Genomic DNA, 9,089 nt, shown 5'->3' on the forward strand with positions numbered 1-9,089 from the left:
ACAGAGCCACAAAACAGCAACTGAAAACTAATTCCTTAAAAGAATATGAAAAAAGGAAGTTGTATAAGATAGGGTAATTAATCTTGCAATAAAAATAATTGTTTACAGTTAAAATTAATGTAACATGCATTCCTCAGCAGATAATAAATTATGGACTTTCTCATTAGCATTTGAATTGATTTCCTCTAATTTCTGAGGAGCACATGGGCATGTGACTAGATTAAGTTTAATTGGACTACAGCTGGTGCTGATTGTATGCACATGGGGTGGGGGCTTTGCTGACTGATTGGCTGTCTCTGTGTTTTGTTCCCATTGTCTTTCTTTTTTGCCACTGTTTTTTCCCTATAGGTAGAAAGATTAAAAATTCTAAGGCCTTAAAATAGAATTAACTAGAGAAAGGACTGGGTTTTGGGGAATGTTAGCCCATGAGCTCCTACCAAGAATGATTATGATATAACATTTGATTAGTATATAATTATTATTACCAGCTTCCCATCATTATATACTTATTATTTTTGTCAACAACTAACTTACTGAGCATTTACCATGTGCTGCCATGTACTAAGTACTTCGCATATCACTTAATCTTTCCAACAGCTTTAGTATCATAGGTGTTAATTATCCTTCCCATTTTCTAGGTGAGTAAACAAAGGCTCAAAGGGGTAAAATAACGCGTTGGATTTAACATAAATGGTATGGTAGATTTGAGATTAGAATTTTATTTATTTTTTAAATCTAGGGAGCATGCTTTTAACCACTTTAATATATATATATATTTTTTTTTTGAGAGGTTTTCGCTATAGGGTGCATGCACTCACCAGACAGAGAGACAGACAGAGAGATAGAAAGCAAGAAATCACCCCTCAGAGGGGATGGCCACTCCACAATCCCTTCTCCTCCATTCTCCTCTCGGGATCTTGGGCATGCACGCACATGCGCCCGGCGTGAGTTTAAGCCGCTGAGTCCGGAACTCTAACTGTGGTCGACTACATGGGAGTCCAGCGACATAGCCATTATGCTAACTGCTGGTCCCACCATTTTAATATTTTTATTATTTGAAGGATCAAGCAGTCTAATTACTCTGTTGATGAAGAATAACAAATAGGTGCCTGTGCTCCTACCTAAGCATCTGGGTAGATCACATAGTGTCTATAAGAGTTGGAAAACAGCCAAGAAGGGGGTTAATGTACAGCTTACAACTGATGAAGGACTATGTGGTCATTATGATCTTTATGGAGATAGACAGGGTTTCTAATAAGTTGTTTTTCTTTTTCTTTTCTTTTTTTTTTTTTCTTTCCAAGAGACAGACAGAGAAGGAGAGGGCAAAAGCACTCCCCAGATGGGGTGAGGTCATTTCACAATCTTTTCGCCTCCATGTTCTCCATCTTGTTGGGAATGTGGACAGACACACTCATGAGTTCAGCCTGTCTTTTAGGCCTCTGGAGTCAGCACTCCAACCACAGTCAGCCATGAGAGATCCAGCTCCATTAATCGCTAGGCTACAGGTGGCCCAAACTCGTAACTTAAAAAATAAAGCATGAATCCAATTGACGTTGGATTTACTACAAAAAACAATGAGACCCTGACATTTGATCCAAAGTGGACAAATATGGAAGATTTATTGCTAAGTAAAGCAAGCCAGACTATGAAAGACAGGCATTGTATGTCCCCTCTTAATATATAACAAATGTCTGCACTCTATAGCAGAAACGGAAAGAATAGAAAGTATAATAGCAGGGAGGGCAATTGTAGATTAGTATGCAGGAGTAATGGGAGGGGAGGGAGGACCAGGGAATAAAACAAACAAAACATCTAACAGACACAAAAATGAAAAGTTATCTGTTGATGATAATGTATGTGGTAATATCTTTGACTTGACTAATATGCACCATATTTATGCTGAGAAAAAACATGTTATGCAATGTAAAGATGTATAGTGCTTAAATGTAAATTTTAAAGATGTAAAAAATATTTTAATACACATCCCCCCCAAAAAAAAACAAAATTGGCTTACTGTTGGGCTTATAGGAAGGAACCACTGACTGGGTCATTGGAAAAGTCAGAACATTTTTCTGTTTCTCTGTGCAAAAATGCATTACAACTTTTCTGACAACCCAATAGTATTTCAGAAAAGGCAAGGGGAAGCATTGTTAAAATTTCAGCCCACTTGAACTAGGGCATGTTTGATTAAAGCTGAGACAATTAAGAACAAAGAATAATTGTAGATTTTTAGTCTTACAATAGGACTTTTTTTCCTTTAGAATAAATTTCTCACTCTAGTGAAGGAGAACTAGTTAGAGCTGTTTGAAAAATAACCTTCAAAGACTTCTGTGGTACGTCATTGGTGCAAAGCTTTGTGTCTTTCCCACTAGAGTGGAGACTTAGTGCCTCATAAGTGTTTGACCCAGCCGAACAGAAATGGCTCAAGCCTTTTACTTTATTGATATACAGGAATAGAAACCACTTCAGAATTGGGGTTCTTTTATCAGAAGAGTAAATAATCTGAAGTGAATTTGATGGCTTTTTCTTCTGGTTGCCATTAGCACCTGTGCTAATTTCACTGCTTTGTCGTATAATCAGTTGTTTATATAACAGCTCCCCATAGACTGTGAACTTCTTGGAAATTAAGTCCACCTTGGGTGTAACATAATAAATACATAAAACTATGGCTATTAGCTACAATTCTAAATTAAAATGTCCTGATTATGAATAAAGTTTGGTCTTGGATGTTTTCCCACCATATCTTATTTGCCATATATTTCTTAAAGTTGTACTTAATGTTGTAATCTGTGGCTTGTTTAAAATTCAAGTGTTGATTTAGGTAAGTATATGGAGAAATGGAAATGAATCATAATCTCCAATGTCCCTGTGGACATAAAAACACTTTAGAAAACATGATATGTGACATCGTATTTATGTTATCTTTGAACAGAAAATTTTTGATCAGGATAAAGACTGTTAGAATATTGAACATGGATCAATATTTTAAAAATATATACATATGTGCACACACTCACTTTAGGTCTAGTTTCTTTTCCATGCTTAAAGGTTAACCATGGAGAGGAGATAAAAATTAGATAACTGGCTGATGTATTAATATTTTAGTTGGACAACCGTGCCTAGCACAAATGCCAAGGGAGAAACTTGCTTGGAGCCCACTTTGATCCTTTGACTATTCACATTTTTACCAAGTTCTTAAATGGTTCCTCTCTTTTTCCCTCTCCCTTTGTTTGGCGCTGTTAAAAATCTGTAATCCGTACCCTTTGTTTCAGCTTTCTCATCAGTTGAAATGCAGCCCCACTTAAAATGTCCCCAGTAAACAAAGTGCCACCTTGTTGCAGCCTTGCTTTTCACCTCATTATGGCCTGAGCAGAGTGTGATGTCACACTTGACCCAATACCAGTCTGCCCATAAATGACACAGCCTATTCCCCTCTTGCTTCCTGGCTCGAGCACCGGGAAGGAGCTTAGTATGAAATTCATGCCGTGATGACAGATTTAAAAGTTGCTACAAACCCTAACAGACAGCAACTGCAGTTTGTAGACATACACAACTTGTACTGCTCTCTTGTATTTTTAAGTGATGACATTCTTCGTTTAAAGAGTTACATTTATATAGCTCATTACTGTTGCCTGTCTATGAAATGGAGGTGGTAGACAGAAGGGAAAAGTAGGCTAAATTGGATATGAAGACATTTACCAGAAGAATTTTCCAAATGTTAATGAGCAGCTTAAAGGGCTGCACACATGTGCTGCAATGTAATTGGAGTTGATGCCTTCTGGGGACTTTGAAGCTTTTCCTGCTCTTGCCCATTGTGTTTTGAGGGGTAGAACAAGCCCCTTAGCTTTCTAACACTTTGGCTCTGAAGATCCACATGGTGCTAAATTGTAAATCTGCAGACAGCCAACAAACAGTGAGCCAAGCTCCAGCAACTCTTGTTTGGTTTGGGCTTTTCAAGCAATTAAACAAATGGCGGTCTCTAAATGTCTCTGGTGAGTACAATGTGTGATGAAGAGAATTTACTGGAATGGGCAAGGAAGGTTTCCTTCCCTGTTTCTGGGGATTTTTTCTTGAGAAAAACAGCAACAACAACAAAACCCAAACCATAATTGTATCCAAATGTGTCCTGAGACTCTTGCCAACCTGTTCCTCCTGTCTTAGTCCCTGTCACCTTCATAATCTAGCCTAGTTCTCTATTACGAAAATCTTATTTGTTGTTGTTTTCATATGTGGTGTGTGTGGTGTGTGTGGTGTGTGTGGTGTGTGTGTGTGTATGTGTGTGTGTTTTGTCCGTTTTCCTCCCCAAGCAATTACAACTCGAAGGGACTTACATTGTAGTTAAATAAGCATACATTTTAGTAAATTTCCTTTGGTTGTTTTGCAGTCTCTTGGAAAGTGGTTATGTTCCTTCACCAGAGAAGGAGTAAGATGCCCTCTGAGCTTGATCCAAGTAGGAAGGTTGCTCCTGCTGTGGGCTATCTCCAGATTTCTGGCGCCAGAGGAAAATCACCTTCAGAAACAGCCAAGGACCAGTCTAGGTATCCAGACACCAAGGTTCCTGCCCTCCCTGAAATAATGTGTGGGGACCAATGAGAGCTTTGGGTTCATTTTGCCCAGTCTAGGTGAAGTTAGTCATGGCTGCTGTTATAATTCAAGACAAATTTTAATTAGACAATGGAAGGTCCTTGATTTAGTGGGCCTTAAATTACTCATGCAGAAGTAGGGGGGCTATTGGCCAGCACAGATTCTGTAAATTAGTGTGAAGATTCTTGAGGAAGGTTCACCAAAGGTTTCCTGAAGTTTCACTTAAATGGGCATGAGAGCAAGTCTGGCAATGGGAATGGCCCAGGAAAATGAGTTCTTTGGCTTATTATTTCTTTGTAGGCACAGGTTTACAATTCTCATTCTTGTGAAATTGCTAAAGCACTGCTTTAGGATGCTTGCTGAAATGAAGTATTGTAGAATTGGCTTGACTCTATTAACCTTTTAACTTTCTGCTTAGTTGCTTATTCTAATGGCCTGTTATTGTATTCCAAAAAATACTCACTTTTTTTTGGTTTGATCTTTATAACTGTTCCGTAGCCATTGAGTATGGAGAGCAATGTGAAATTCAGGTGATAATATTTAAATATGAATATTTTCAGTCTCTGCATTTGGATTGTAATTAGCTTCCAACAGAAGTAAAAGAAGCAAGTCATTCTGGGGAAACTCTCTTCTGCATTCTTGTCTAAAGTTCAGTAGAACAATCTGCATGTTACATGAATCATCAAATTTAGCCGAATCTTTAAGCTAAACTAGTAATGCTAACTATGAAGCATTAAGGCTGCCCTTCTCTTCCATATGGCTAGCTATGAGCGAGGCATTATTTCAGGAAGCAGTAAAAGTATTTGTCACATTGTCTGATCCTAAGTAGGGATGAAAGATAAATACAAAAAGATACTAAAAACAGGGATTGGCTCAAAAGTGTGGTAGCATAATCATGTTCTGGGAATTTGAAAGAAGAGCTTAATTCTAGCTAGGATGGTTGGAGAAATTCATCACAAAACCTCCACTGCACACTTTCATATGTATTATTACATGCAATTCTTTGCACATCTCTGAAATGTAGGTACAATGATTTTCATTTATGTTATGAGGAAATTGAAGCTCCCAGAGACCCAATAACATATTTGAGATCCTAAAGATAGAAAAATTGAAACCCATTTCAAACTATGCCAAGTTGGGGAGCATACTATAAGGCGATGATGAAAGACCAAGAGTCAGGAGACAAAAACAAATTCCAGGAATTCAAAGTTTAATATGCAGCCCTGGCGGTCCATTTTAAAGATTTGGGTGATGTGCAGGAGCAATTGGGAGGAGAGGATGCTACTCCTGAGGGTCTAGAATGGCTGGTTCTAGTCAAGGGTACCCTCTAATTGACTGTCAACTCCATGTGAGCACAGCCTATGTCTAATTTGCTAACTGTAGGTGTCCACAGCACCTAGAAAAATGCCTGATGCATAGTAGGTACTACATAGGTAGGAAAGGAAGGAAGGAAGGCAGGAAGGGAGGGTGGAAAGAAGGAATTACTCAACTTTATTTCTCTGAAGAGTGATTTACTGAATGATGTTTTGGGTATGCTAATATTGATACCGATATTTACTATGGCATGTGATTGGTAGAGCCTGGAGGCAGAGTTAAATGGTAGAAAGAGCATTGAATTTAAACTACATGTTTATATTTGTATTTAGAGAAATTTTGACTAATGATCCATACAGGATTCCTGCACAATTTTCTTTTCTTTTTTTAAATTATTATTTTATTTCAACTTTATTAAGTAATTTATTTTTAATTTTACCGGAGAGAAACAGAGGGAGAGAGAGAGAGAGAGAGAGAGAGAGAGAGAGAGAGAGCTGCCAGGTCCAGTATTTGAACCGCCGTTAGCCATGTGGGAGTCCAGCACCCTTAATCACTATATAACCTGCTGACTCCACTCCATAATTTTTTTTCTATCTTAAAATCATACCCAAGAGGCCAGCAGGTGGCATGGTGGTTGGGGTGCTGGACCCCCACACGGCCAACTGTGATTTGAGTCCCAGACCCAGTAGCCTGAAAATCACTCATGGAATGTATGTGTGTGCATGCCCCAGATCCTGAGAGGAGAATGGAGGAGAAGGGATTGCAGCATGGCTATCCTCCTTGGAGGGTAATTTCTCATGTTCTTTCTTTCTGTCTGGGAAGTGCATACACCCTATAGCAAAAACAATCACACACACACACACACACACACCCCCCAAAAAAACCCAAACAAACAAAAATACAGAAACAAAGCAAAACAAAAAATAGCTAAATTCTTGTTTCCTAAAGCAACATTGTTATCTGGTTGGGACTCTGTCTCATCTGGATAAATAATGTAAAATGACTGGAGATGAAGTGTTTAATTGCTTGTTTAATGTTTCCAGTAGACACTCAGTTGGGACTGTCTCAATGTTGCTCAGCCTTTAAATTCACGATTTCAAACATTTCTCCTTACAAATGCCAGGGTATTTTGGTAATCAGAAATGGTTATTGTGGAAATGGCCAATCGCATATGAGTTGTTAGGTTGTTCGGGTTAGGAACTTTATGTGATCAGTCAGGAATTTGGGGAAAATAAATTTGAAATTCTCTTTGGCCCCTAGGGTCCAAAGAGTTCTTGGTTTTCAGTTAGATATTTTCTAAATGAAAAAATGAGTACAATAGTTGATCAGATCATTTAAGCTTGACCTGGTTGTTCTATGGGAAGGGCAATGACTTAAAATTACTTAATGACTCACCAGAATTTTCTCCAATTGATGTTTGAGTTTGTATTCCTATTTCTGCCTCCTAAATCTAGGGCTTTCTCGTTTTATAATTGATTTTCTGCAGTAGTCTAGTGGTATTTTTCTTTTCTCTCACTATTTTTTCTCTCCTGCTAAAATCCCTAGTTGTTCATGTCCACATATGTAAAAAGGTCCTAAAATTTTGTCATCACGAGTGTTTGTTCATTTGTTTATTAATTTATTTGTTTGTGCCTTTTAAATGTATTTTCAAGTGCCTGACCTGCACAAGGTCACCATTTGGGTGTAGTGTGAGTGGTAGTTAAGGGGAGGGACTCACAATATTGTAGAACAAGGTCTTCAGATCCTCACCACCCCCAACTCTACAAACTTTATGTTTAAAAAAGAAAAAAGAAACAACTTTCCCTTTTTTACTCTAGGAACATGGGACATGGGGTGGAGATAATATACTCAACCCTGATGAGACTCCTCATCTTGTTCCTCAAGACTCTCTTTACATCTCTGTCTTATTTTCTATTTCTTCCCCTCATGGTATTGCATTCGCCTTTTACTCTTTTGTTTGTTTTCACCACAGGGCAAGTATACTCACTAGAGAGAGAGAGAAGAAAAAGGAGAACTCACCCCCCAGGGGGATGGCCAGGCTGCCATCCCTTCTCCTCCATTCTCCTCTCGAGATTTTGGCCACACACACACACACACACTCCCAGCTTGATTTTCAAGCCACCAGGCCTGGGACTCAAACTGCCTTCTGCCATGTGGGAGTTTGGCACCTTAACCACCATGCAACTCAGCGGCTCCTGACTTTCACTCCTGTAATAGAGAGTACAATGGTTCCCCCAAGCAAATCATGTTTTGTCCATTATTCCTGGATGTGCTATGCTCAGGTCTACCTTTTTATTTCTGTTGAAGCTGTTGCCTTCTTCACTCCTTGGACAAAGTGTCTCCCTCCTTTTTGCTAACCTAGTCTTTAACATTCAGCTCAATTTCCATTTTCTTCATCCTGGACCACAGGATTTTGCCTAATTGTATTTTCTATTGTTCAGTAATTGAATTATTTTCCATTTAAGTTTCTCCATTCCTCCTTGTGGACAAGTTCTCTGTAGACAGTGATCTACTTTTGTCTTTCATGGATGCTCCCTATCTTCTGGCCCAGTATTCATTTCACAATTCACTTTATTTCACAATCACTAAGTAATATGAGAGGGGTCAGCTGGTATTCATTTCTTCTTTAGGTGAGGGTACAGTTGTGAAAGTGGTGACTATGTGACTGTTATTAACTAACTAAGGCACTGCATACATAGTAGGATACAAAGAATGAGAAAACAGCTTTAATTTTTTTTATGTTCTCAAGAGATTAAAATGAAGATTTATCGTACACAGCTGTTTTTGTTAGAATAGTTCCATGGACTCATACTGCTCAAATTATTTCATTATTGCTGTTACTCTTAATTTTGTTGATTTCAAACAAAATTTAAAATAGCTATTGGCTTTGTAAATCCATGGTTTAATGACCCATTGAGAAAAATACTTTGTTGCAGAATTTAAAGGAAGCTGAACAGGCATTATGAAATCAGATGAAATGTGGATATTTTAAAAGCCAACTGTACCCTCCCAACAACAGTCTTGATTAACAACATGTAAGAGGAAAACTTGTAGGGATCAAATTTCACGGAGTAGGTCTTCATCAATGAATGGCATGGGGATGCATAAAGGTCAGCATGTAGGCTGTGGTATTCTAATTGCGCTATCTATCATGAAGTTTAGGGTTCCTAAGTAGCATCTATGGGAATGGA

At 38.3% G+C, this 9,089-nt stretch overlaps 1 pseudogene; it reads right to left on the reverse strand.

Annotated features, from left to right (window-relative positions):
- LOC102490750 (elongation factor 1-alpha 1-like) overlaps nt 1-3,482 on the reverse strand; it is a 32,173-nt pseudogene extending 28,691 nt beyond the window's left edge.
- Between the last annotated feature and the right edge of the window lie 5,607 nt (nt 3,483-9,089).

Source organism: Tupaia chinensis, unplaced genomic scaffold (genome assembly GCF_000334495.1).
Source record: "Tupaia chinensis unplaced genomic scaffold, TupChi_1.0 Scaffold000314_1, whole genome shotgun sequence".
Classification (NCBI taxonomy): Eukaryota; Metazoa; Chordata; class Mammalia; order Scandentia; family Tupaiidae; genus Tupaia; species Tupaia belangeri.